The sequence below is a fragment of the Chrysemys picta genome, chromosome 8 (assembly GCF_011386835.1).
Source record: "Chrysemys picta bellii isolate R12L10 chromosome 8, ASM1138683v2, whole genome shotgun sequence".
Taxonomy (NCBI): Eukaryota; Metazoa; Chordata; order Testudines; family Emydidae; genus Chrysemys; species Chrysemys picta.
Window position 1 is genome coordinate 46,100,721 of NC_088798.1, and position 27,777 is coordinate 46,128,497.

The window sequence follows — 27,777 nt, forward strand, 5'->3', positions numbered from 1 at the left end:
AGAGAGAAAAAAGGGAGACCAGAAGCTGGGATTGGGTGACAGGGCATGGATCACATTTCCTTTGGGGCACCTGCCATTGGCCACTGTCAGAGGAGAGGATACTGGGCTTGATAGACCTTTGGTCTGACCAGTATGGCTGTTCTTATGTTCTTATTAGACCTGGGAAAATCTTTGAACATTCCTCCCCCACACACACAGATCCTCTGTGAAAAATGCAAAAAACCCCAAACCATTGTGAATGTGTGTCATTTCTGGAAAATTGTCTCCATCAAGACACTAAAAATTGACTCTCGATTTTTTTTACACATGTGTTAAAGGAAATGTTTTGACTTTCACTTAAAAATGACACTTTTTTTAAAAAAAGGTAATTTCATTTAGTTTTTTAAATGCTCAAACCAAAACATTTAATTTGTCCCCAAATGTGGTTTTTTTTTTTTTTATCTTTTCAATTTGCCAAGAATTTCAACAATTGTTTTGGGGTCAAACAAAACAAAAAAAAAAACAAAAAACCACCACCATCTTTTTTTCTTCTGATTTTTCAAAGTTGCCAGTGAATGGAAAAAAACCTCAAACCCAATTATCTACACAGCTGTAGGCTTGATCATGCTCCTGCTGAAGTTAGAGAATTTTAGTATTAGTATCTTAAGGGAAGGTGGGAGGTGACCCTTAACTCTGGAGCTTTCCTATTATTAGGTTAAGAGGGAGACAAATTTCAGTCAAATAATATTAAACAATACATGTGACAGAACAAAACAATAGACTGTTTGGAGTTTAAGAACAGTACTGTATTCTAACTTTCAGTTTGAGATAATACAATTATCTGGTAATATTTTAGAAAGTGTTATATATATAAAATCTTTCAACTAATTTCATGCATTAAACCATACATTATAAATGATGCCTTCATAAACAAGACAAGAAAATAGAGTGCATAACTTCATCCAGATACATTTTTAGAGAAATCTCCCAAGCCTAGTCAAGCAGTTTTCTTTTTATTACTCAACATGAGAAAAGAAAATACATTTTCCTGTTTGTGTCTGATATCTGAGCTCTTGGTGGTGGTCAGATACCACAGTGATGGGCATGGTATAAGAATGTGGATTAATGGATGGAAAAAGAGAGAAGGCACAATCCTTGCTTATAAAATTCTAATATGTATAGTTGTTTTTTGGGCGGGCAGGGAGGAGTTTGAGATCCAGCTTCATTGTATGAAGAATGAAGCTTTGATACAATTAAGTGGAACTCAAATCTATTTTTCAAGCCCAATTATAGTCTCCCAAATCCTAAAAAAGGAAACATCTGTTGGAGCCAAGAATCGCTCCTTGCTGGCTGAGAGCAGCAGGAGAGCTTGCACTTAATCATCTGTATTTCTACAAGCAATCACTTCAGCCAATGTGAATGACTAAAGAGCTTTTCAGGAGTTGTAGAGCATGTACTAGATTTCTATCCATAAAGCAGAAAAAGCACTCAATGGCAAAGCAAGCAAGCACGTTGCCATGATGTGAAATGAGTTCCTAGCTTCTTACTATCACAATTAGGCTCTCTCTCTAGGGTGACCAGATGTCCCGATTTTTGAGGCTATTACTCCCCACCGCCATCCCGATTTTTCACACTTGCTATCCTATCTCTCTGTCATTCACTTCCCCCCTCCCACCATGCCGCATATCGATGGAATAGTTTATATCCATACTGACTGGGAAGACTCGTCTCAAAAAAAATACTGTGGTAAAATAGATTTGCCCAACGCTAAACTTTTTCAGCCAAAGCCTTAATTTCTTTTAACCCTTCCCCCAGAAATGCAGATTTGGGTCCACTGAAACATCTTTAAAAAGAAGAACAGGAGTACTTGTGGCACCTTAGAGACTAACAAGTTTATTAGAGCATAAGCTTTCGTGGACTACAGCCCACTTCTTTGGATGCATATAGAATGGAACATATATATGTTACTCTGAAACATCTTTGCAAATTTATATTAAATTTGCTAAAAACTGTTTCATTTTAAAAAAGGAAATATTTTGCTTTATCAATTTTGAAACAAAAAAGTGTTTATTTTTTTCCAATTTGAAATGGACTTTTCATTTTGAAATTTACTTCTTCAATTTTATTAGAAAAATATCTAAAAAAGTTTGAGAACAAAACAATGTTTTGCATCAGGTCAAATTAAACAATTTGGAAAAACACTTTGTTTGCAAGCAAAACAGAAACACTGTTCATTTCAGGTTTACCCAAAATGCCTCCCTTCCCCTCCCTCCCCCGCCCAAGTCAGAACACCCAGTGACACAGACACACACACACACACACAAAATCAGTTATTTGCACAGGTCTACCTAGTATATCAAAAGGAGAGAATCACACTGCATTTCCAAGGCAACCCCTATAACTGCATTAGCAACTATTCATGCATTTTCAGTGATATTAGGTGATTCATGGACCACATACCCTTTTGTCACTCAAAGTAATTTTCCTGGTCAGAAATAAAATGGTTACCAGTTGCTTCTCCCATCTATCATCCCCTGCCTTACATTTCATGGCTTTATCAAAATATCAGTATCTAGCATCAGTTTACACTGAAAGGTGGAAAAGGGACTGGTTCTGATCATAGCAGGTTCGTCCCTAGCTATTCTGGGGCTCTATGCAGCACCCCTTCCCCACGGGTGTGGTGGGGCCCCAGGCTTCTTCGGGGGGAGAGCGGGGGGGCTGTCCCAAGGCCTCTGTGTGGGGGGGCAGGGCTGGCTTGGGGGGCAGGGGGGAAACCACCTCCCAGCACTCACTGGCGGCGTGGCTGCAGCTGGGTCTGCACTTCCCGCTGCGAGTGCAGGCCCGGCCATACTGCTGAGCGCAGGGAAGTGGGGGCAGGGCTGAGACAGAGCAGGGGTGGGAAGAGGCAGGGCAGGGGCTCCCCAAATTTCCTGGTGCCCCACGCAGCTGCGTACTTTGCATATGGGTAAGGATGGGCCTGGATCATAGCCAAGGGAATCACCATAGTTTCTCCAATAGATGCTCAAGCCAGACAGCACAGAATCAAGGAGCTATTCTCCCTTTAACTTCTTCATCAGTTACTTTAAGACTAGCAAGGAGAGATAGGCAATGTTTTCCATGACAAGCTTTTCCAAAATGTATCGCGTTTAGTATTTGCAAGCTGATTATTCTTCCTCACCCTAAGCTTGGAGTTTCAGATCAACTAACTATAGTAAAACCCTGAAGTCCTTACCCAGCTTTAGCCTGACAAAAGTCTCATGAAGTTGATCGGAGTTTTGCCATAGTAAAAACTGAGTGCGGAGATATGTATAGGGTCTCATTACATTTAGCCCAAGAGAATATCTGCTGCTAGATGGAAACGGATCCTGAATGACCTCTGTATATTCAGATACTGGTAAAGAGTAAACACAGTGTTCAGGCAAATAACTGGTAACTAGGCCTGGACAGAAAACAAAACAATAAAAGAAATATCAAGGTTTCAACATTTGCTATTTTTTCCATGTTGGAAGAGAAGAGAGAGAGAGGGTGTATGTGTGTGCGCACGTAAAGCCAGACAGAAAAAGACCTCCCCACTTCTCAGAATAGCCAATAACCCAGTGGTTAGGGCATTCCAATTCAAACAGAGCCAGAACTTAAACCTGGGTCTCCAACATTGTAGACGAATGTGCTAATCACTTGGCTATTGGCTATTTTGTGGTGGAGAGGCAGTCCCTCATATATTCTGGACCCAAGGAAAGTTTGATCAAGTCAGATCCACTTCCACCCCCCCATTCCTCCCAAAAAGTTGTCGCTCAATCAGCATTTTCCAACAAAAAAGTTATTTAATCAAAAGTTCTACTGGCAACACATGAGGTATTTTTGTTTTTAAATAACAGGTCTGAAAACAAGTAAAACTAGTGTCACACAGGAAGACACAAAGGTCATATTTAAATTAAGAAATATTTCTTCACTCCATGTCTCTTTGAGGAACAAAAGCTCGCCATGGAGTTAAGTGTTTCAGACCAGCTGAGAATCTGCACAGTTTCTAAATTGAGTACTACAAAGTGGCAGAGTACTTATATGCTGTATCGGCTATTAACATTACCTACTCTTCTTGGTTTTTAAAAAGATTTTCTGTTAATTTTAACCTGTTAGGGATTTTAGATGCATTTTTTCCTTAAGATACTAGAGCTTGAAAAAAGCATCTGAAGATGCAAGAAGTGAGGTTCTTACCCACGAAAGCTTATGCTCCCAATACTTGTGTTAGTCTTAAAGGTTTCACAGGACCCTCTGTTGCTTTTTACAGATTCAGACTAACACGGCTACCCCTCTGATACTAGAGCTTGAAAGACCCTGCATTTGACATCTTTTTCTCCACTGACTGGATTTTTTCCTTCTTTCTTCAGCCTGGTATTCAAAACACTTATTTTTGGCTTCCCCTTCCCCCTATGACTTTGTGTTTAATCTCATGTATATTACAGAAGCACCCTGAGTCTCCAGTTGAGATGGAGGACCCACATTGATGTACAAAATGCCTAGTAAATCACAGTTCCTGCCCCCAAAGAGCTTACAGTCTAAATACATAAGACTGATAAAAGAAAAAGGCAAAAGGGGAAGAAATTATTTGCCCGAAGTCAAACAGCAAGTCACTGGCAGAGCCAGGATTATAATCCATGTCTCCTATTTTGTAGACTATACTGCCTTCCCAAAGATAATTAGATCATCTTTGTGCTATACTTTTCTTCTATTCTTGCAGCCTGTCACCAAATTCATTTCTAATTGTTGAAGCAGGCATAACATCCCCTTCAAAACAGTCTCTTGGAAATTAGAAAACTATCCTCTTTCAGTAACTCCAATTGGTGTTTTGTGCAAAGGACTGTAATATTAGATTGTTAAACCTAATTCAAGGCTTGCTAATTGTGACACCTGTGCAGTATGAATTCCAGTAAATGCATCAGTCTCATGACCCTCAGTTTAGAATTTATCACTGTCAAGGCTGCTTCCCCACTCTGAACTTTAGGGTACAAATGTGGGGGCCTGCATGAAAACTTCTAAGCTTAACTACCAACTTAGATCTGGTCCGCTGCCACCACTCCCAAAGCTAATTCCCTTCCCTGGGTAGCCTTGAGAGACCTTCACCAATTCCCTGGTGAATACAGATCCAAACCCCTTGGATCTTAAAACAAGGAGAAATCAATCAGGTTCTTAAAAAGAAGGCTTTTAATTAAAGAAAAAGGTAAAAATCATCTCTGTAAAATCAGGATGGAAAATAACTTTACAGGGTAATCAAACTTAAAGAACTCTGAGGACCCCCCTCTAGCCTTAGGTTCAAAGTACAGCAAACCGAGATAAATACTCTAGCAAAAGGTACATTTACAAGTTGAGAAAACAAAGAAACTAACACGCCTTGCCTGGCTGTTTACTTACAAGTTTGAAACACGAGAGACTTGTTCAAAAAGATTTGGAGAACCTGGATTGATGTCTGGTCCCTCTTAGTCCCAAGAGCGAACAACTTCCCAAACAAAGAGCATAAACAAAAGCCTCCCTCCCCCCCAAGATTTGAAAGCATCTTGTCCCCTTATTGGTCCTTTGGGTCAGGTGTCAGCCAGGTTACCTGAGCTTCTTAACCCTTTACAGGTAAAAGGATTTTGGAGTCTCTGGCCAGAAGGGATTTTATAGTACTGTACACAGGAGAGCTGTTACCCTTCCCTTTATAGTTATGACACCTTTATGACAATCACAAACTTACTTCTCCTCCCTCCCAGTTTACAATTATATTGCTTGATTCGGAAGCATGGAACTTGTTTCTTATCTCCCACTGCTTCTACACAAAAGAGTAGAATTCTCATTGTCTTCATTATTTCCAACTTCTCTCTCCTTCTAGTCTACAGTGTTTCTTTAACATTATGAAACAGTTAAGTATGTGTGTGTTGCATCAAATGAGTTCTGATCATATACCTACTTTTGAAAAGTAGGTATAAACACATAATTAGCTCTGCGTGGCATTTCTTTGGCACCCACAAGTAAAATAGGTACTTTGATTGCTATTTACTAGCTTCCAACAAATTATCTTCTATTTTATGCAATTTTTTTTTTTATTTGCTTGCTTCCTTGAATGTTAGCTGCAAAGTCTGTTTATACCAGAAGTGTTCATGGAGAAGTCACAGAATCCCGAGTCAAGGCTGCCTGATTGTAAGCAACAGTCAACATTGTGACAAGCACGCAGTTTCTCAAGTTTTACATTTTTCTCAGAGCAAGATATATTCATATCATCTATGTTGACAACATTTCTTTTGGACAATGCAATGTATAAGAACAAAGATAGAATGAATTAAAAGAAAAAAAATATTCAAAGCCTTTTGTGTTTTTGCAGTTGGCCAAGTATTTGTTTTGCATGGGTTATTCCTTACAAGTGGTTTCCCCCTCATTTACTCGGTTTCTACGTACACTGTAGAATTTTCTTCGGAATGAAAATGGGCTTGCTTCAATGCTTTCCTTTCATTTCACCTTGCCTTTCAGAGATCAACCTGTATGTTATTTTGAATGTGAGATATTGCCTTTCAGTTTTGAAGATTTTGTCTTGGGGTTTTACTCATCTGCTCAGGTTTTAATTCAGTCAATCTATTTAATTATTTTGAATTATTACATTCCTGCTGTCAGTAAGTACATATAAAATCATACTTAATTTGTTTATATACAATTTAAGTTCCTAAATTACTTCTATATCTATAGGTTAAGACTGAGGCCCTGTTTCTGCAGTCCATAGACTTTGGGTCAAATTCTGCTTTCACATATCAGTCTCCTTCTGGCAACTGAGTTACTCTAGAATCAGACAGAAGTATTTGAGAAAATATTATTTGGCCCCTTTTGGCCTTTGTCTTCAATTAGAGTTCAGCCAGAGAACTATAGCCAACATTTTTAAACCTGGATGGCTAAACACACTAAAGACCCAGATTTAGCAAAGCACTTAAGCACGTGAGTAGCCTAAGTGGGCGGTGGACTCGGAAGAAGGGGAAGCAGCGCACAAAGGGGGGGGGGGGGGAAATGCTCATATCAATGCCTAAACATAGATTTAGATTTAGGTACCCAAGTTTGACAATTTGGCCAATGATACTGCAACCTTTATTAGAGCTATTTTAGCCAGTAAATACTAATAACCTACATCTGACAGAAATGTTAGGCTTTGTTCCAGATTTGGTTTGTAGGGGTGAAATACAAACTCTGCTATGTCCCTTTTGTGCTTTTACACCAGTATAAAGGTGCCATAAAGCTAGGTTAACTGGCCAGCTGAGGATTCACCCAGTGTAGGGGAATCCCTAAGTGACACTTCGGGTGTAATTTTGGAGTCTACAAAAGGATGCTTGAAGTTTTTCCAAGAAACAAAGTCAGCCAGCCTTAGGATTGGAGGAGCATAAAAGGTTATAAAAAAAACACAGCTCAGCCAGATCCAAAGACTGGGGCCTAGATCTTTAAACCTGCATTAACAGTATCTCAAACAGACTGTATCTTTCTTACCAGGGAATATTCTCAGGTTAAAAAGGTGATAAATTTGCTTTCAGTCACCAGTAAAATAATTCACCTGAAACAGAGCCAAAGCCAGTTGAGGAAAGACTCCCATTGACGTCAGGGCACTTTGGATCAGGCATTAGGCAGATTTGTTTATTTAATCTTGTTATACATACTCCTGATGCTGTGAGAGCATGCAGACTTCATTAACACCGGGTTTGATTTCAAGGGCTCCCTGAGTGTTAATCAGTTCCACAGTGGCCCTTTCTTGATTGTAAAAATGTTATTTGACTTTTCTAGAGAATTACATTACTTCGGGAATGGAGTCACCATTGCGGAAAGACTGTGGGTGGATTGGGAGAGCTATGGTGAACTAACATTTCTGAAAGTGAATGTAATGATCTAATCCAAACCTGAGTGTTTGTACAACACCTAGCTGCATTAGGCTTTTATCCTGACTGAAGCTGACAGCTTGGAAAGGGGTGGGCTGATTTTCCTCATTTCAAAATTCTGTTGCTAGCCAGGCACCTGACTTAATAGGTTACATAAAACTGCAGAGGTTAGTTTTTCAAATCCACTGATATTCTATATTCAGGGAACGGAGTGTAGAAAACATTGTGTGCTAACAAGCTGGCGAAGCTCTTGGCATAAGACATCATGAAACTATAAAAGGGAAATACATTGTTTTCCACTGAGCATTGGATTTTGCAAAACAAATGTCACATGCAAATGATACTGACAAAGTGATGTTTTTAATGTTTCCACAAAATCCAGAGTGGTGTTCCTGGTGCTACAGGACATGTGTGGATTTGGAGCCAGGACTAGAAACAGACCCTTGGTGGCTAACCACCAGTGCTAGGATTGGCATGGCCAATAGGGTAAAAACCATAAAATAGAAGAGTAAAGAGTGCAAAACACTATTAAAAAGGCCTGTCTTAGCAACTTACAAGTATTTCACATCATTTGATTTTTTCCTGTTAACATTAACATAGTAAAATATAAGTTTCAGAGTAGCAGCCGTGTTAGTCTGTATCCGCAAAAAGAACAGGAGTACCTGTGGCACCTTAGAGACTAACAAATTTATTTGAGCATAAGCTTTGGTAGGCTACAGCCCACTTCATCAGATGCATAGAATGGAACACAGTAAGAAGATATATATACATACAGAGAACATGAAAAGGTGGGAGTTGCCCTACCAACTCTAAGAGGCTAATTAAGATGAGCTATTATCAGCAGGAGAAAGAAAAGCTTTTGTAGCAATAATCAAGATGGCATTAGGGAAGCCAGCAGCTGTTCTGGTACCTTAGTTTCACCTGTAACATGGGAAAAAGTAGAATAAAACAAAATAGTGCAATTCTACTCAGAAGTGTCATTCTCTAAAAATAGCATTATGTAGCTATGGCTTCATGGTCTTTCAATATCTTCCAGTTTAGAAACATACACCACAAGCAGGAGAGCATGTTTACTTATTAGGCACTCTGAAAACAAGCTCATCCTTGTTAAATTCCTAGAAATGTAAGTATCGGACAAGAGAGACTCAAAAAGGAACAGGAATGGACATAAAGCAGTGCAGCATTCTATCTTTAGAAAGAAAAAAGTAAAAGACAATTGAACTTCATAGTAATGACTGTAATTCTAATTCACTCTGCATGCAAATCATTATCATGCTCATGTGACTGAAAACAAGTGAGCTAATTTGATATTGATCTTTAGATCTCCGTGTAAAGGGCAATGTCAAGTAAATGTATAGGTTTAATTTCCTTACTAGTTTCCATTGTGTACAATAAACCTACATTGTTTTCAATATGCAAAATATTGTAAAAAGTCACCTAATATATTGTTGGTACTATATGAACAGTAAGTTGTAATAGAACATGACAAGGAGGTAGGGCTAACTCAGGGAGAACAGGAGCTGTCTTTTCAAACCCTTAAGTGACTAGAGGAACTCGTGAATAGGGGAATTTTGTGACAGAACAGAGACAGACAGATCTAACAAACCTTCTCTAAGCTTAAGCCAATAAAGCCCTCCAGTCTCAACTCCCCCTCCAAAAAAGCCATTCCCTCCCACCCCCCAAAATCTTGACAAAAATAAAGGTAATGCAGGCAGCAGTTCAGCAGCAGAATGGGGTTTAATCCAGTTTATTGCACTGAATGAAGCGTATATGATTATTCACATTGTGGGCAGCTGGCATGTGTGTGCATTCAGTGCAAGCAGCTCACGGCCCTCACAGACAAAGTATGGGCTCTTGTGACCAGAGTGGCTGAAGTAAAGACACCTACAATAGTAGCATACAATGTCAAAAAGGGGAGCTACACAAAAACAGCAGTGCTAATTAAGTGGAAAATTTAAAGAAACACTCACAAGAGCTAAATGCTTGCAAGCTGCATGGAAACTTTTTTTAAAAAAATACCATAATAGAGGTTCACATTATATGCTCACACCCTCCTCCACAAAAAGGGAAGCAAACCAACAAAACAGTGCAGCAGTGAATGATCCAATTTTCAAAAAAAAATTGTCTTTTTGTTGCTAATTGTAAGTCAAATACTACTGAGGAAAATAAATAAATTTACACTTGACTTTCTAGAATTTTAAGTATAATTACACAGGCCAAAAAAGAATTTGAAGAGCAACTAGCAAGAGACACAAAAAAATATCAGAAGCAAGAAGCCTGCCAAACAAATTAGTGGGGCCAATGGACAATTGAGATGCTAAAGGAGCACTCAAGGAAGAAAAGGCCATTGGTGAAAAGCTAAATTAATTCTTTGCATTGGTCTTCACTGCACAGGATGTGAGAGATTCCCACACCTGAGCCATTATTTTTAGATGACAAATCTGAGGAACTGTCCCACACTGAAGTCTCAGTAGAGGTGGCTTGAACAGTAATAAGTCACCAGGACCAGATGATATTCACCCAAGAGTTGTTCAATGTCATATCCAGTTTCTTCAGAACTACTAACTATGGTATGTAACCCATCACTTAAATTAGCCTCTGTACCAGATGACTGGTGGATAGCGAATATAGCACCGATTTTTAAAAAGAGGCTCCAGAGGCCATCCTAGCAATTACAAGCCAGTTAATCTAAACTTCAGTAAAAGACAAATTAGTTGAAACTATGTAAAGAATAGAATTAGACACAGATAAACATGATTTGTTGGGGGGGAGGGGAAAGAGTGAACAGGGCTTTTGGAAAGGAAAGTCATGCCTTACCACTCTATTAGAATTCTTTGAGGGCAAACATGTACACAAGGGTGATCCAGTGGATATAATGTACTTGGACTTTTAGAAAGCCTTTGACAAGGTCCCTCACTAAAGGCGCTTAAGCAAAAGTAGGCAATCATGGGGTAAGAGAGAAGGTCCGTTCATGCATCAGTAACTCGTTTAAGAACAGGAAACAAAGGGCTGGAATAAATGGTCAGTTTTCACAGTGTAGAGAAGTAAATAGCAAGGTCCCCCAAGGACGGTTCCCAGTACATAGTCATAAGTGATCTGAAAACGGGATAAACAGGGATGTGGCAAAATTTTCAGATAAAAAACTAGGGCTGTCAAGCAAGTAAAAAAATTAATCATGATTAATCGCGCTGTCAAATAATAATAGAATACAAAAATATTTATATAAATGGTATGCTTTCCACATTTTCAAATATATTGGATTTCAATTATAACAGAATACAAAGTGGACAGTGCTCACTTTGTATTTATTTTTATTATAAATATTTGCACTGTAAAAACAAAAATAGTATTTTTCAATTCATTTAATACAAGTACTGTAGTGCAATCTCTTTATCATGAAAGTGCAATTTACAAATGTAGTTTTTTTTGTTACATAACTGCATTAAAAAACAAAACAATTTAAAACTTTAGAGTCTACAAGCCCACTCAGTCCTACTTCTTGTGCAGCCAATTACTCAGACAAACATGTTTGTTTATATTTGCAGGAGATAATGCTGCCCACTTGTTGTTTACAATGTTTCCTGAAAGTTAGAACAGGTGTTCACATGGCACTGTTGTAGCTGGCGTTGCAAGATATATATGTGCCAGATGCACTAAAGATTCGTATGCCCCTACATGCTTTGGCCACCGCTCCAGAGGACATGCTTTGGGTGAGATTGTCACCCCTGCTCCAGACCCATGACAACATGTAAAAGAGCTAGACCAGCATGAAAGGACCTTAAAAGCCCAATTCCAGCTGTGGGAGTATTCCCCTGGTTGTAGCACTGCCAAAGACAGTCATATAGCTGCCTTCAGAGGTCTCCTTGGTGTAGACAGCAGCACACTACACTGCAGTGTTGGAGCTCACAGGGCAGGCCATGGAGGCTGCTGAAAGTCCTAGAGATTTAAATTATGCCAGAGGTCCCAGAGAAAGCCAGGACTGGGAGGGCAAAAGAGATGGTTTGAAGCTATATCAGGTCCCGCCAATCCCTAGGCTGAGTTTTTCGCTGTATGTGATGCTTCCCAGGGGTATCCAGGGTTCTGAGGTACCTCACAGCCACCTACTCTTACATCAGGAAGTCTTGTCTATGCCTGCCAGTTGTTAGCCCCCCATCACCACTAGTCCTGGGCAAAACAAGCAGGCCTACTCTCTCTACAAGTTAGTGTTAGGCACACTCCAACCCCTGGAGCCTCTTCCTAGAGCATCCAGACCCTTTACCACTGAACCCTCAGTGTGCAGAGGTTCACTGCTCCCAAAGGAAAAATACACACCAGCTAACCAGTTACATCTCACATCACCACTCCATTTAACACACAGCACTTAGATAAGTTCATAGTGAAAACAAATAAAAGTTCATTTAACGAAGTAGAAAGCTTTGACTGATAGCAAGTAGATGTATTGAAAACAAATGCTTAGATATAAAAACAAAATCATAACATACATTCTAGAGCCTGGAATTCATTAACTAGATACTCATGTCTAATAAAGTGTTGCCCACCAGTGCTTGCCAGCCCTGTAGGCTGTGATCCCTTTTTCCATTAGACAAACCACACTGCCAGTTTGTCTCTCAAGTGAAGGATCCAGAGGGTACCTCTGCACATTCAGATATACTCCCACAATCTGTACTCGTAAATAGGAGCCACACCTGCTGTTTATTTCTTCCTGTAGATTTTCTCTTGTAGATTTTGCAATTTTTCAACTGCTATCAGGCTCAGTATGCAAATGGGCCTGCATTCTGAGACATGCAATGCCCAATATATACATGACCAGATAGAGATAAGCATCAGTTATCTAATGCTTGAAAGGAACCTGTTTAAGACATGTCACTTCTCGGTTACCTGCTCTAACCCCAAGGCTTTGAGAACATAGTTTCCAGAATACATACGTAACTCCTTAAATATTATCTGTACATACATTTCATAGTGATTATGATGACCAGTAGGCTACTGGCTCTTGATAGAGATCTTACATGCTATCCTTTGATGAATTTAATATGCCTATATCTGATACAGGGTGTTGACCAATAGATTCCAGGTTAATCTCTCTCTCTCTCTCTCTCTCTCTCTCTCTCACACACACACACACACACACAGTCTCTCTCAATATCACATCATGAATATGTATTCTTATGAATGAATTACACTAAATTTTTTTTGTAAAAAATATATGCCTTGTGAGGTATCATTTGAAAAATAAAAACTGACTGGTCAATAATATGGTGAAATGTATGTAAGAGCATTACAGTAAAGTTATGAATCCCCCCTGTATCATTTTGATAGCACATATTCAAACCCACTTAGCCCCAATTAGGCAAGAGTGGTGAAGAAGGGCTATCTTAAACAAAGGAATGTATGTTTACCTCAATTTACATACAAGTCATAGACAAGGTCCTTGAGACAGCAAGAGGGAGACAAGACAATTTTGCATTTCAGCATACACAGGGAAGTAGAAAGAGCATAGGAGCACCTTCACCCCTGCACTCCACAGCTCCTTTTTCACTGTTTGAATAAGCTTTGCTTTGAGGGGTACTCCTCAGAAGAAATCTTTGGTTAGCTACATTACTGGGAGCATGTGGTAAGAACGTTACTTTGAACCAAGACTGGTTTGTTAAGTTTTAGTTACTAGAAACTTTCTTGCAACCAGGGCCAGCTCCAGGGTTTTTGCCGCCCCAAGCAGCCAAAAAATAAATAAATAAATAAAAAATAAAAGCCGCAATCGCGATCTGCGGCACTTCTGCCACGACTCTACCGCCGCCACTTCATTCTTCAGCGGCAATTTGGCGGCAGGTCCTTCCCGCCGAGAGGGACCAGCCGCTAAAGAGCTGGAGGTGCTGCCCCCTTCCATGTTCCGCCCCAAGCACCAGCTTGCTATGCTGGTGCCTGGAGGCGGCCCTGCTTGTAACCATTGCAGACTTTAATGCCCGATACATGTACTCACTTAAAAATCTCTTTGTAGTTAAATAAACTGGTTTTATTTCAAAAATCAAAACTAATTCAGTGTTGTGTTTAAATGGAATTGTTTGGCAACTCCAATTGAAGTAGTGCACTGTTGAATATTGACCACCTATGGGGCAACAGACCTTTAATATCCAAACTGTCCAGGAGAAGGCTAGGCAGTGCACATCACAGCTTTTGGGGAAAACTGGGGACTGGGTGTGTGTTGGGGTTAAGGTGAGCAGATCACACAGGGGAAATATTGGGATGCAAGGGGGGCGAGGGGGGGGAATAAATAAAATAAAATAAAAAAAAAAAAAACAAAAAAAAAAAAACACAAAAACACAAACGGTGACTAGCCTCCAGGTACCGCCACAGCCTGGTCCCGGCTGCCCATCGCTCCAGGCCAGCCCAGACTCTGGCGGCAACTCTGCGTCCGAATCGCACTCGCAGGCTTTGCAGGAAGGGGAGGGGATGCTGCCAAGCCAAGCAGGCCTCTTAAAGGGGAAGCGCTGCTTGTCTGGGAGGGAGGCTCATCTCCACCATGGTCAGTCCCTGCAGGGGCGGGGCGGGCTCCCCTGCATCGGCTTATGTTGCCAACTTGAGTCTTTCAAGGTGCCGACAATAAGCGGGTGACTTGGAGAGCCCTGCAGCAGCTGGGCCCACACTGCGAATGGGACAAACAAACAAACTCTCCCACGTAACCGCTCTCGTCCACTGATGGACACAGATCTTCACTTCGTGTCTCTCTCGCTGACCCCACACATGGAAGGGGAAGAGGCAGAGGCTGTGAGAGCAGCTGTTACCTGGCTGGAGAGTGGAGCACTGTGTCCCCAGCCCACCAGATAACCAGAGGGTGGGGAGTTTAACACCTCTGCACCTCGCAGCACCTCCCGCAGCGGCAGCCGGGCCCTGCGAGACAGAGCAGCTTGCTAGCGCTGCCCTGCGGGTCGGGGCGCCGCTCAGCTTGCCTGACCCCAGTGCTGCCTGCAGCCAGGCGGCGAGCTTGCCTCTGCTCGGTCTCTTCTGGGGAGCGCAAGCCCCCTCCAGGCTCCGCCTGTGCCAGACGTCCCGACCGAAGGTAGGTCAGGACGTGGGACAAATCAGCAAATATCGGGACAGTCCCGATAAAATCTGGACATCTGGTCACCCTAGTTGGGGTCACCCGGCACTCAGTAATCAGGGCTGCTGGAAGCCAGAGTGGCTGGTGTGTAGTTGGCAGGCTGCAGCTATACACAGACATTGTGAAGTGCATGCTGTTTATGAGCTGCCTAGATTGGGAGCTAAAGCAGCAAAGCATTGTGAGGCATCCAGGATTTCAAGGCAGGTAGTGACAACCCTTCATGAGCCTGGATTACATCCCAGAATCTAGTACAACATATATTAAGCACACAATTGCAATATAACATTATAGTGTGTATACACATTGCTAGCATTTACATGGCATGAATTGGCCTTTGTCTTTTTATAAACCTGTTCACTCAGCCTGTGCTGAGTATTCCACAACACTTTGCAAAGCTGAAGTCATCTTTGGAATTAAAAAATGAGAAGCTTTCCAAAGACAGAATATATTAATGTTCTGCCTTGGTACAAGCTGGGGAGGTACCTTCATGGACCAGTACCTGAAATGCTAGTATCCAAAACAACGATAAAGAAAGATACAGAACAACTTAAGGGAGTGGGATGAACTGATGAGTTGGATTTTAGTGACATGTAGAGAGTTTTGTAACTAGTAAAATCTTATAAATACTCCCACCTAAAATGTGTAACTTTGGGACTGGACCTTCTGTGTAAGGTGAATGCAACATGGCTGCATGAGACAGCTTCCCAGAAACTGAATCTTTCTTTCTGTACTATACTATTATTGACTTCTAGCAATAAACTTGACACTGGTTATTTGGTCTCTTGAATATATTTCATACTGAACCAAAGTGTGGTCAAGCAATTAACTATACAATTGACCAGCTAGGAGATCCCAGGAACATCCTATGTATCGCCTTCTGCCAGTTGGCATCAAGAGGTTTCTGGGTCACAAAGTGCAGAACAGTATCTCATCATATGCACAGTAAGAAGTGTTTGCAGTGCAGTCAGAACTTGCAGGGTCAGAGTGCAAGGGCCCACCCCCACAAGTAATATCTACAGAACATCGTGCTTAACACTGGTTAGTCTTAGCAAAATGTGGACCACTCATGGCATCAGAAAGATACTATTAACAAAAAATTACATTTCCAGCTGAAAACATTGCATTACTTCTCCTGTGGATAAGTTAGAAGAATTGGGCCCCAATAGTTATTTGACTATATATAGTCTATTAAAAGTCTTTGTCATCTGTTAAATCAATTTAACCCAACATTTTTACTCTAGAACAAAGAAATAGCTCACCCATAACTTTTACTATATGTGAAGTAATGTATGGTACAACGGTCTCCACAGTAGAACAATGTCTTTTCATAGGGATAGGGCATATTACTATGCAATTCATACTGGTTTTTGACAAATCATAGAAATGAAGGTGATACAAGAGTAACACATTAAAAGTTGTGTTAAAGTTGATAAATATGTTTAAGTAACCACAATTATAAAAAAAAAAAAAAAAAAAAATCAGTGGTGAGGCAACAATACAAGAAAAATGATTTTGTGCCACACTCCTTAAAGCTGAGATAGTTGACATTAAAATTTCAATGTGTTAACTATAATATAAAGAAGTTTGTATTCAGACTATGGAAAGATGAGATTTTGAACTGAAGCTAGAGAAAGAGAAAGTAGCATACAAACACTAAGTATGAAGCTTGAAACTGGAATGTAATACTATCACAAATGTAAGAAGTACTTCTTTCTGACTGAAAATATTTTTTTTTAAATGAAATAATAAGGTTTGCTACATTGAAAGATTTTGGTTCCAGGAAAATCAGCCCAGGGGAAAATAAAGCATAGGTCTGCATCAGATGTTTTGTCATTCCTTGGTTAAAATGAATTCTGAACCAAGTATACATTTCATTTTAGACCTTAGGTACTTGTAAAAAACTAATGTGGACGTATTGCTCTGTTCAGGAGACTCTCACATGCCTAGGCACAGGCTCAAAAGTGTTATACACAATTCAAGGTTTGATTCTACAAACGTCCACACACGAAACTCCAAGTGAAAACAATAGAGTTCTTCAGAGAGCTAGTAAACTTGCAACTGCTTCCCAGTGGCAACCAGTTGAGGTAACATTTGGAGTAATTTTGAGGAAAAGGATATTAAAAGAATTAACATAAAATTAGAGGTGGGCATAAGTTTTTCAACAAGTACGGTAAATTTTTGCTTGAAAATGCACTTTTGGGTTCACTAGAACTGTTTATGAATTTGACTAAATAAATAGTTTCAGCTAAAAAGTGGAGGAACTCTAAGAAAAAGTATAAACATTTCTACCTCTTCCCCATCTAAGTTGCTTGCCTGTGTTAAGTAAGATGCAATAAACAGTGGTAGCTTTTCTCAACTGCCATCTTAGTCATGGCCTGAGTTTCTGCTGCAATGAGCGTGGATTAATTCACAGACCATTAGTGGTGGATCACCCATGGAAGGATCTTAACTGGGTGGTAAAAAGCTTCATGTTCCTCTGGAGACCAGGTGCTGATGCATAAAGTCTCCTTTGAAAATATTTGCCTCCCATCAGTCCTGATATATTATCAGGGAATCAGGAACTGGTTGTTAGTTCTGCTAGTGAATAGTCCACCATCAAAACTCATGTCTAGCAGCCTCTATAGAAGTTTGTCTTTGGACAGCAAGAGTTAAGTTGTTCTTGCTAGGGTTATAAATACTGAAGGCTATTAGGTCTCCCAGATCCACAGAGTTCTGGAAGTAACTGCCCTTTCTTGCAAACTAAGCCTCAATATATTCTTTATGTTCCAGAGTATTGTGTGAACAGAATTCCCATTCTCTTGGTGAGATTTGGGTTTTCCCCAGCTCGCACCACACACCACAGGCCTTGGAACAGAGGCCTCCCAGCTTTGGAGTTTCAGCAGCTGGCTTAGCATTACAGCCTTAGAATGCTCAGGGGAGTGGCACTCGGGGCTGGGGGAGGGGGGAAATGGTATTACCTATTTGAGTCACTGACAACCTGGAAATAAGGGATCTTGAATGTTAATGGATCACTGTTCAAACAGATAAAGTACAAGCTGACTTGCTATTTACTGTCTGCAAAAGGACCACTAAATCACACTAGAGAACAGAATGACTATCTCCTTAGCACCTCTCTATATTATGTAGGAAAAGAAGCTCTGTTATCATAGGGGTCTTTAATCTGTGAGACATATGCTGAAGGCATCATGCTGCCAGTAGTACAGTATCCTCTGAATTTCTAAAAAAAATAATAAAAAAAAAAAATAATAGATGAACATTTCTTAACTCAAGAAGTGTTGCATCCAACACAGGGGAATTATCTCTTACACCTCATCTTGACAGATAAAGAGGGGTGGTGGGGGGGAACAAAAAAAGTGTGTGTTTGCTTAGGTGCAAGTGATTTGCTGTGTGCAAATAGAATGAAGTGCACACCTGTAGTGTGTGCGCTTGTTGGAAACAAATTTAGGAACAATTGAACCAGATCACCCAGGAGAAGGAATTTAAACAGAAAAAATTGAATGGTAATTAGAAACTGTCTGGATATTTTACTAGATGGGCCCCAAAACCCATTGTAGAAGCATTTATTTATCAACAACTAATGTCACTGAAAAGGACAGAGGGTTGTTTTTTTTTTTTTTTTAATTGTAAGTGACATGCTCTGGTGGGTGTTCGGATTTCTCATTGTCTAGCAACAGGAGCTGAGTGCCTAACTCCCTTAGCCCTGACCTACACTACAAGCTTAGGTCGAATTTAGCAGCGTTAGATCGATTTAACCCTGCACCCATTCACACGATGAAGCCATTTTTGTCAACTTAAAGGGCTCTTAACATCGATTTCTGTGCTCCTCCCCGACAAGGGGATTAGTGCTGAAATCGACCCTGCTGGGTCGAATTTGGGGTAGTGTGGACGCAATTCGATGGTATTGGCCTGTGGGACCTATCCCAGAGTGCTCCATTGTGACTGCTCTGGACAGCACTCTCAACGCAGATGCATTGGCCAGGTAGTCAGGAAAAGCCCTGTGAACTTTTGAATTTCATTTCCTGTTTGGCCAGCATGGCGAGCTGATCAGCACAGGTGACCATGCAGAGCTCATCAGCACAGGTGACAATGGAGTCCCAGAATCGCAAGAGAGCTCCAGCATAGACCGAACGGGAGGAACTGCATCTGATCACTGTATGGGGAGATGAATCTGTGCTATCCGAACTTTGTTCCAAAAGAAAAAATGCCAGAATATTTGGAAAAAAAAAAAAAAAAAAAAAAAAGATATCCAAGGGCATGAAGGACAGAGGTTATAACAGGGACCCGCAGGAGTGCCGTGTGAAGCCTACCAAAGAACCAGACAGGCAAACGGCTGCTCCGGGTCAGACATGCTGCTTCTATGATGAGCTGCATGCCATTCTAGGGGGTGCCCCTACAATTACCCCACCCCTGTGCTTCCCTCCTCTCCCACCCCTCCCGGGCTACCTTGGCAGTTATCCCCCCATTTGTGTGACGAATTAATAAAGAATGCATGAATTTGAAACAACGATGACTTTATTGCCTCTGCAAGTGGAGATCAAAAGGGGGAGGGGAGGGCGGTTGGCTTACAGGGAAGTAGAGTGAACCAAGGGGGCGGGTTTTCATCAAGGAGAAACAAACAGAACTTTCACACCGTAGCCTGGCCAGTCATGAAACTGGTTTTTAAAGCTTCTCTGATGCACAGTGCGCCCTGCTGTGTTCTTCTAACCTCCTGGTGTCTGGCTGCATGTAATCAGCGGCCAGGTGATTTGCCTCAACCTCCCACCCTGCCATAAACATCTCCCTCTTACTCTCGCAGATATTGTGGAGCACACAGCAAGCAGTAATAACAATGGGAATATTGATTTCGCTGAGGCCTAACCGAGTCAGTAAACTGCACCAGCGAGCTTTTAAACGTCCAAACGCACATTCTACCACAATTATGCACTTGCTCAGCCTATAGTTGAACTGCTCCATACTGTCCAGGCTTCATGAGCCCTGGGAGCAAGGGGTAGGCACGACCGCGTGGTGCTGCCAACTGGGAGAGCAGCCTGAGGCAGAAGCCTCCAGCTGGCATGATATTCCAGGCAGGACTGAATCTCCATTAGATGAAACTTGAGAATGACCTGGAGTTCTCAATTTTGTCCAGGCACCTCCGACCAACCTAACAGAGGTCGGCCAGGAGCACCCATGGAACGACGACGACGGTAGCAGTTGTATTCTACCATCTGTCATCCGCAAGGTAAGGCAATGCTGCTGTGTAGCACTGCAGTACCACATCTGCCAGCAGCACCCAGGAGACATACGGTGACTGTGAGCTGAGTGGGCTCCATGCTTGCCGTGGTATGTTGTCTGCACGGGTAACCCAGGAAAAAAGGCAAGAAACGATTTTTTGCCGTTGCTTTCATGGAGGGAGGGAGGGAGGGAGGAAGGAAGTGGGGGGCCTGACAACATGTAGCCAGAACCACCTGCAACAATGTTTTTGCCCCATCAGGCATTGGGAGCTCAACCCAGAATTCCAATGGGTGGCGGAGACTGCGGGAACTGTGGGATAGCTACCAGAGCGCAATGCTCCGAAAGTCAATGCTAGCCTCAGTACTGTGGACACACACCGCCAACTTAATGTGCTTAGTGGGGACACACAATCGACTATCAAATCGATTTCTAAAAAATCGACTTCTATTAAATCGACCTAATTTCGTAGTGTAGACAAACCCTTAGACTCTTTTGTAAACCACAATCTAGGCATACACGAAGCATGAACAACATATAGGTCAGATCCACATTTAACTATTAAGCAACATAAGCAGAATGCAAGTATTCAAGAAGCTATATGATCACGTGCTTTGGAAACAGGAACTAAAATTACTTTAGTGAGACGTGCCTGAAAACTAAGACTAAAACCAGAATTGGAATAAGCCTGAAATACTATTTGGACCTCATCTTGAGGGTATGGGGGAAATTGTCCCTCCAGACATTCTGATTCACTCTTAGTCGTATTTAATTTATAACAAGTTTTTATACTATAAAGAGATAGCTGAGTGCTATGTAACTTCAGAGCATAAGCAAAATTGACTATGCAAGTACATGATTCAGGATGACAGGCACTTTTAAAATTTATGAGTCAACATGAAGCAGATTAACTCTTTGTTTAAAGATTTAGTTTCAAGTTCAAAAATATCCCATATTCTACATACACCAAATTCACTTTTGAATTACATAGGAACTTAACTTTGCAGTATACTATTCTTGTATCATATCACAATATACACAGTAATGCCTTTCTGAATGTTAAGGGTTATTTGTATAAACGTATAAAAAACAAGAAAAAAAATTCCCGTTACAACACAGGAAACTCCATTAACTACACACTGCTATTATATAATTATGAGAGTTACTACAGTTCCCAATAGAGTAAAAATCACAGTCCCATGCATTCCAAGTGAAATCAGTAGGATTTCACATAACCACAGAATTTGGCTAAAGTCTTTGTTTTCATAATGAATGTCCTAAACTACCAATTCCTCTCACAATTAAATTCCAATATTTTCCCTGACGACCCTGGTTACTCTGTAAATTACTATAACATGCATCATGAAATTTCACATGGGAATGCCAATAAGTAAAATACTATTACTCTGAGATCCCAGAGAATCTAACAATTAGTAATTCACAGAACAACTTGTCTCCAGTAGCTTTCTTTGACTTCGAAAACAGAGCAGAGCATCTCTATAAGACAATGTTATTTTAAATGTTAATTTTAAGTGTTATATATGGTGTTAAAATGCAAATGTTTATTCTTCTTGTGCTTGATTTTTTTCCTTAGTATTGTATATAAATCATGCAACCATAATATTTAACAGATAATTTTGACAAAAAAGCAGGGAGGAGGCATTACAGGAATATTATACCAAAGTCACGTCTTTCTCTGTTTTGAGGGTGGGGAGCGCAACATCAATCTTGTGATGTCCTGAACAGGCCTAGTTGCAAGTGGCTGTTAAAGAAGAGACATAGCCAAGCTATACCTGCCATATATAGAAGTATTTAATAATCAGGAGATTAACTGAGCTAGTATTCAGAGGTATGACACACCAGTACTATTCTGGTGCTGCTCATCTTCTGCAGAATTTGGGTTCCCATTTGATATAGCATTTTAAGTATGTGATTAAAGCACCTGAGCATGTGCTTGATAAATTTTTGGTTCACTAGCAGTTTGATTTGTTGTTGTTTTAAAGATTCATTTTAGGTCAAACATTTTGTTTCACCCCAAATGAAATGTTTTGTTTCATCTGAGCTTTAACAAAAACACATTTTAAAAATTGAAATCAAAATTAAGTCATTTGGAATTAAAAAAAGCCAAAATGCTTTGTTTTGAAAACGTCAAAAATGAAACAATTGATTTTTTCATTTCTCACAACTGAAAATTTGCTTAAATTGACTAGAATTCACAAGAGTTACAGAACATGCATTTTTCAGCAAAAAAAGTTCCAGCTGAAAAATTATACACAGCTCTATAATACATTTCACATTTGTTGCATTTAAATATAGATTAAGCTTTCAGCAGCAGCCTCCCTCAACTGCAGAAACAGTATTTTGCTACTAGTGGAGAAAGTTACATTTTCTGCTTGGCTGTCTCTGAATTAGCAAACACACACATACTAAAGAGGATCATATTCAGTGATAATTATAAAGGTGGATATGGCCATTGGCCCATATAACAAACATTTTAAACCAAATATTTTCTGTTACAGTTTGTAGCAGAAACATTTCCATGCAGATTAACTAAACAATACCCATTCCCCACCATGGCTAACGAACGTTGATCCACTTTTGTCAGGATACTCAATTTAGTCATTACAAAACTTCCTGTCAGATATTTCACACAGGCAGCTGTGATCCTGTCACAGGGTGCTCTACTCTCAGCACCTGATCTTTGTATGGGCCTCTCCTGTTCCTGTCCAGCTGAGTTTCCTCTTTAATTATTCTTCATTGCTCCCTGGTTCTTCCTCTAGGTGCTGCCTCGGTGGTTAGTTAGTCGACCTAGCCTCCTGAACCCCTTCAGGCATTGTGTGGGGTGGACACTCCATCCCAGACTCCTAGAATACTGACAAGAAGCTAATAGAATGTGCCGTCTTTAATCTTTTCAGGACACAATTCAAGCACTTATTGAGTACATGCTCATGTGATGACATCTGGTGGCTGGAATACCTACTGTGGGCTTGGTTGTCACTACATCTAATGGCTCGTTTTGGGGCAGGTTCATAGAATATCAGGGTTGGAAGAGACCTCAGGAGGTCATCTAGTCCAACCCCCTGCTCAAAGCAGGACCAATCCCCAGACAGATTTTTGCCCCAGATCCCTAAGTGGCCCCTTTAAGGATTGATCTCACAATCCTGGGTTTAGCAGGCCAATGTTCAAGCCATTGAGCTATCCCTCCCACACCATCATAAAATGCCAATTTGTCAAAATCCAAACATTTATAGGAATTTACCAGCTGACAAAAGTTTCAGCAAAATGATTTCTCAGGTATGGGATATAATTTCTGGTGAGAGGATAGCCAGCAGTCAGTCACCTGGGAAGTTGGAGACTCTGGTTCAAATCACTGCACAAAACCAGGACATAAGCCAGTAGCAGCCACATAGTCTGGAGAATAGGATTCTTCATCTCTGATCGCCTGTACCAAGATACAACTTTTAGACGTAGCAACAACCAAGCTAACAAGGACTTGAATCTGATCTCCCACATGCCAGATGTTGCCCTAACCATCAGACTATTGGCTATTTGGGAGTGGGTGGTGCAAGAGTTTGAAAGGTTTTGTTTTCATTCCACATTGGAACAAAAAACAAATGTCAAAACTGCAAGTTTTTGTGAAACATGCACACAATGGCTTTGGAAAGACAGACATGGAGAGAGGACTGAAGTCCATTGGGAATCTTTGATGCAATTGGTGGTGAATAGATATTCAATATATGTGTTTCCAGAGGAAAGCAATCAATACAATAAAATAAGTGTATTGGCCATAACCCAGCTGCCCAGAAGCCAGCTTAAAATTAGCAAAAGGAGGTTTCTTGATTGACCAGTCTGTCATCATCATGACAATTTATTGCTTTAAAATTGTGTTTGCAGGATGGTTGCCATTTGTTGGCCCTTTTAAATGTGTTCCTCCTGTCACTCATTAAAATTCTTCAATAGCATTTGAAAACTAAAAATATTTCCCCCTTTAAAGAGAGGTGCCACTGGTTCATGGATTTTGAGGGGTGGTAGGGAATATACACCAGACCTTTTTTACCACAGTTTCTTCATTTGCTTTGAACCGGTGTTGAGGAAATTATTCTCTCTCTGAAGAGGGAATGTTTGTCACTAGCTGGAATCTCTCTCTATGCCTTTTGCAATTCCTGAAGAGGGATGGTTGAGCATTCATACCTCCAAGCATACTGATCAGAAATCCTTCCACATCAAGAGACATTCTGAAACTTTATAAAATAAAATGCTGAACACAGTCCTTGGTTTTACTTAAAAAAAAAAAAAAAAAAAAAAAAAAAAAGCCCATACTGATCTCCAGGATGAGATGGGAATTTTCTCATTTAGGGCCCAGTCCTACATGTCTTAGTCTTTATTCAAGCAAAACATCCATGTAGTAAGGAACACATGACTAGCTCCTTAGTATTTTCAATGTAATGGATATAGGGAAGAATCATGTTTTGTCCTAGCTTTTATGTCCCTATTTCTTTCCTGATATCTAATAATGTAATCAAATCATAACCAAAGCAGCAGGCAGTTTCTTAAACTAGTTCTAATGATGCCTATAAGAGACAAGATGCTGTAGCCACAGCTGAGAGAAACAGTGCAAGTGGCTCTGTCCATTCCCAGAGATCTTTCCCACATTATCCATATGTGACCACAGCTAAAATCCTTCTGGAAGTAGCAATGTGGGACTCCATTCTACCACCTTTCCTGTTCAACATTTGAAAGATCTGTTGTGGAAGACTGAGGCAGTATGGGCTATAGATAGGATTATATTTACATAGAGGACACTCAGCTCTAGGTTTCTGTTTTATCTAACAGAAATAAAGCTGTTAGTTTGTCCTTTCCTGTGTTTGACAGACATAAAGACCTGGATGAAAGCAGGCTGGCTTAAACTCAGTGTAAAACGGATGCTAATCGCCACTAGGAATCATTTTGAGGAACAGGCAAATTCTGTGGAGATGCCCTCTATTGAGGGCAAGCTCATATCAATTGTCAAACTGATTCACAACAGCAAAAATCAATTTTCTTCCCCTCCATCAAAAAAATCCCTTGTTTAATCATAAATCTCCAGACTCTCCTATCTGCAAGGAGGGCAGCAGGTCAAAGATAAACAAGAACAAAAAACTTATTCCCTGTTTTGTAGAGCCAGCAAACTGAAAAAAATCTGAAGAAAAAACAAAAAACAACAACAACAAAAACAACGTTTAATTTGGACTAAACCAGATTTTTTTTGGATTCTCGCCAAAATGGAAAACTGCAAAATTTCCTTCCTGTTAAACAAAATGTTTTGATGTTTCTGAATTATTTTACAGCCAAAACCAGTCTCCAAAATCTAACAGTTTTACTGCCTTTAAAAAAAAAAAATTCACTGGAAAGTTTACTATTTACTGGACTAAAATTCACACAGTTCTATTATTTAGTGTTCTTTGCTTCTCCAAGTTGCAGACCAAGAAATACTTCATATATGTAGGTTTGGAAAGATTAGATTATCGGCAAATGTCAGTAAACATCTATTTCACTGCACAAACAGATGAAAACTGTTTCCATCAAGGAATCCTATTTTATAGATTGGCAAAGTAAGACAAAAAGCTGCCTGAGAATTTGGTCAAACCTTGCGACCATTGATTGAATTAGGCTTCTTACAAATGGACTAGCAAATAAATAGAAAAAATAGGTATGAAATGTTGATTTAAGCATATTTACTTTGCATATTTCACCATGTTGACAATTTGTGTCAGTTTATAAAGCTCTAAGATACTGAATCTTAATGTCTATGGTCACAAAATAATGGTCTAACCATCTCCCAAGAATTTCCCATCGCTGTGAATATTTAAATTGGTAAAAATATAATTGACAGATATCAAAGATGAATTCTTGCAAGTCATATATATATATATATATATATATATACACACACACACACACACACACTATATGTGGAGTGACAAAGTCAATGATGATAGATATAAAAGTATGGTGGAGGGCAGATATATCAGCTCTAGAATGGTGAAGGTCATGTTTCCTATGAGCTGAAAATAGATTCTTTCAGGTTAACTAGAGGCCAGTGACTTTTAAAAAACTCTTGTGGTGAGAGAGAGAGAGAAAGTGGAGAGATGAGGGACAAGCTGCAGCAGGAAGGAAAGGTTTCCCCTGGATGGAAGGCTGTCTCTCCTTCCTAGGGAGAAAGAAACTAAGGCTATGTCTATACTAGAGCAGCACCAATGCAGCTGCTCTGCTGTAGTGCTTCTGGTGAAGATGCTCTAAACTGACTGGAGAGAGCTTTTCCATTGGCTTAACTCCTGCCTCTATGAGAAGCGGTAGCTATGTCTTCAGGAGAAGCGGTCCCGTCAACGTAGTGCCATCCACACAAGCGTATAGGTTGGTATAGTTGAAATTGCTCAGGGATGTGGATTATTCACGGACACAAGTTATACCAAAGTAATCTGTCAAGAACTGCTTGGGGAAGGACTGGCAACTAGAAGCCAGCATAGTAAGGCAACGCCCCGGAGAAGGGACAGGGAAAAGTATTTGTTTGCATTGAGAGTTTGGGTTTTTCCCCTGTTTGTTTTGCTTAAGAGAACTTCTTGGGCCTACCTTGATGCCCAGCTTGTAAACCGGGAAAAATAAAACCAGAATGATGAGAAAAGCCCTCTGGAGTCAGACTGATTTAACTCCAGCCCCCCCACCGCCTCCTCAGAGGGAGAAATGCTGAGGCCAGCAAAGCAAAGGAGGTACCCAGCCACAATGTTATATATCTTTTTCAAGTATCAACATTGGAAATTAAATCCTAGTGCCCTCCTGGGCAAGAAAAGCATGTGCTAATTTCTTCATTTTACAGATGGGAAGACAATGGACATGTTGAAGATAAAAAAAAACAAATAAGGGACACAGCAAAGAGTTGAGTCTTCTAGCTCATAGGCCAAGGCATAATACATTGCACTACAGTGCTGCCTAAGCAGGTCATTCAGCTTCTCAAAATGATGGGGAATGCTGAAACAGGAGGATGCTTTTTTAAACAGACCCTGTGTTTCCCTGAAGCCTCGGAAAAACAGCCCTGGCCCCTTTGGTATATCTAAATGGGCTATGGAATTTATTGCATGGCTAACTTAGCTACACATGATACACTTAGCTACGTGATACATTCAGACCACTTTAAAGCATATGTCCTGATCCTGCAATTTACTGTGTAGCAGGACCCCCTTGAATTCAATGGTTCTTTCTCTGAGAGCACAGATGAAGTCAAATGCAGGATCAGTGCCCCACCCCTTAAAAAAAAAAAAAAAAAAAAAACTACTATCTACTGCACATGCTCAATACATGGATTTTCAAATATAGGTAACTATCAAATCAAACTAACTTCCTCTAGAACAGGGACAGGCACCACTCCTCATTGAGAGCTTCCAGCTCTATTTTTGATTCTAGGGAAGGGATGTTGAAAATAATATTGTAAGGATAGTCTTGTAATGGGGAAAAAAATATAGCTTTTGCTACTCATGTAACTTAAAAACGGCTGAACTCAAAGTTAAAATTCACCGTAACCCTATGGCCTAGTGGACACAGCACTAGACTGTGGCTCAGGAGACCTGGGTCCTATTCTCAGCT

At 40.4% G+C, this 27,777-nt stretch overlaps 1 protein-coding gene across 4 annotated transcripts in view; it reads right to left on the reverse strand.

The window, feature by feature from the left end:
* LOC103305707 (uncharacterized) overlaps window positions 1-27,777 on the reverse strand; it is a 123,028-nt gene that overhangs the window by 83,596 nt on the left and 11,655 nt on the right. The window contains exon 3 of one of the 4 annotated variants that reach the window (XM_065554428.1): window positions 1-27,777. This exon is cut by the window's left edge and continues 38,003 nt beyond it; it is cut by the window's right edge and continues 3,636 nt beyond it. The exons of the other annotated variants lie outside the window; for them this stretch is intronic. The gene's annotated coding sequence lies outside the window, so the exon portion shown is untranslated. 4 annotated transcript variants of the gene reach the window in all.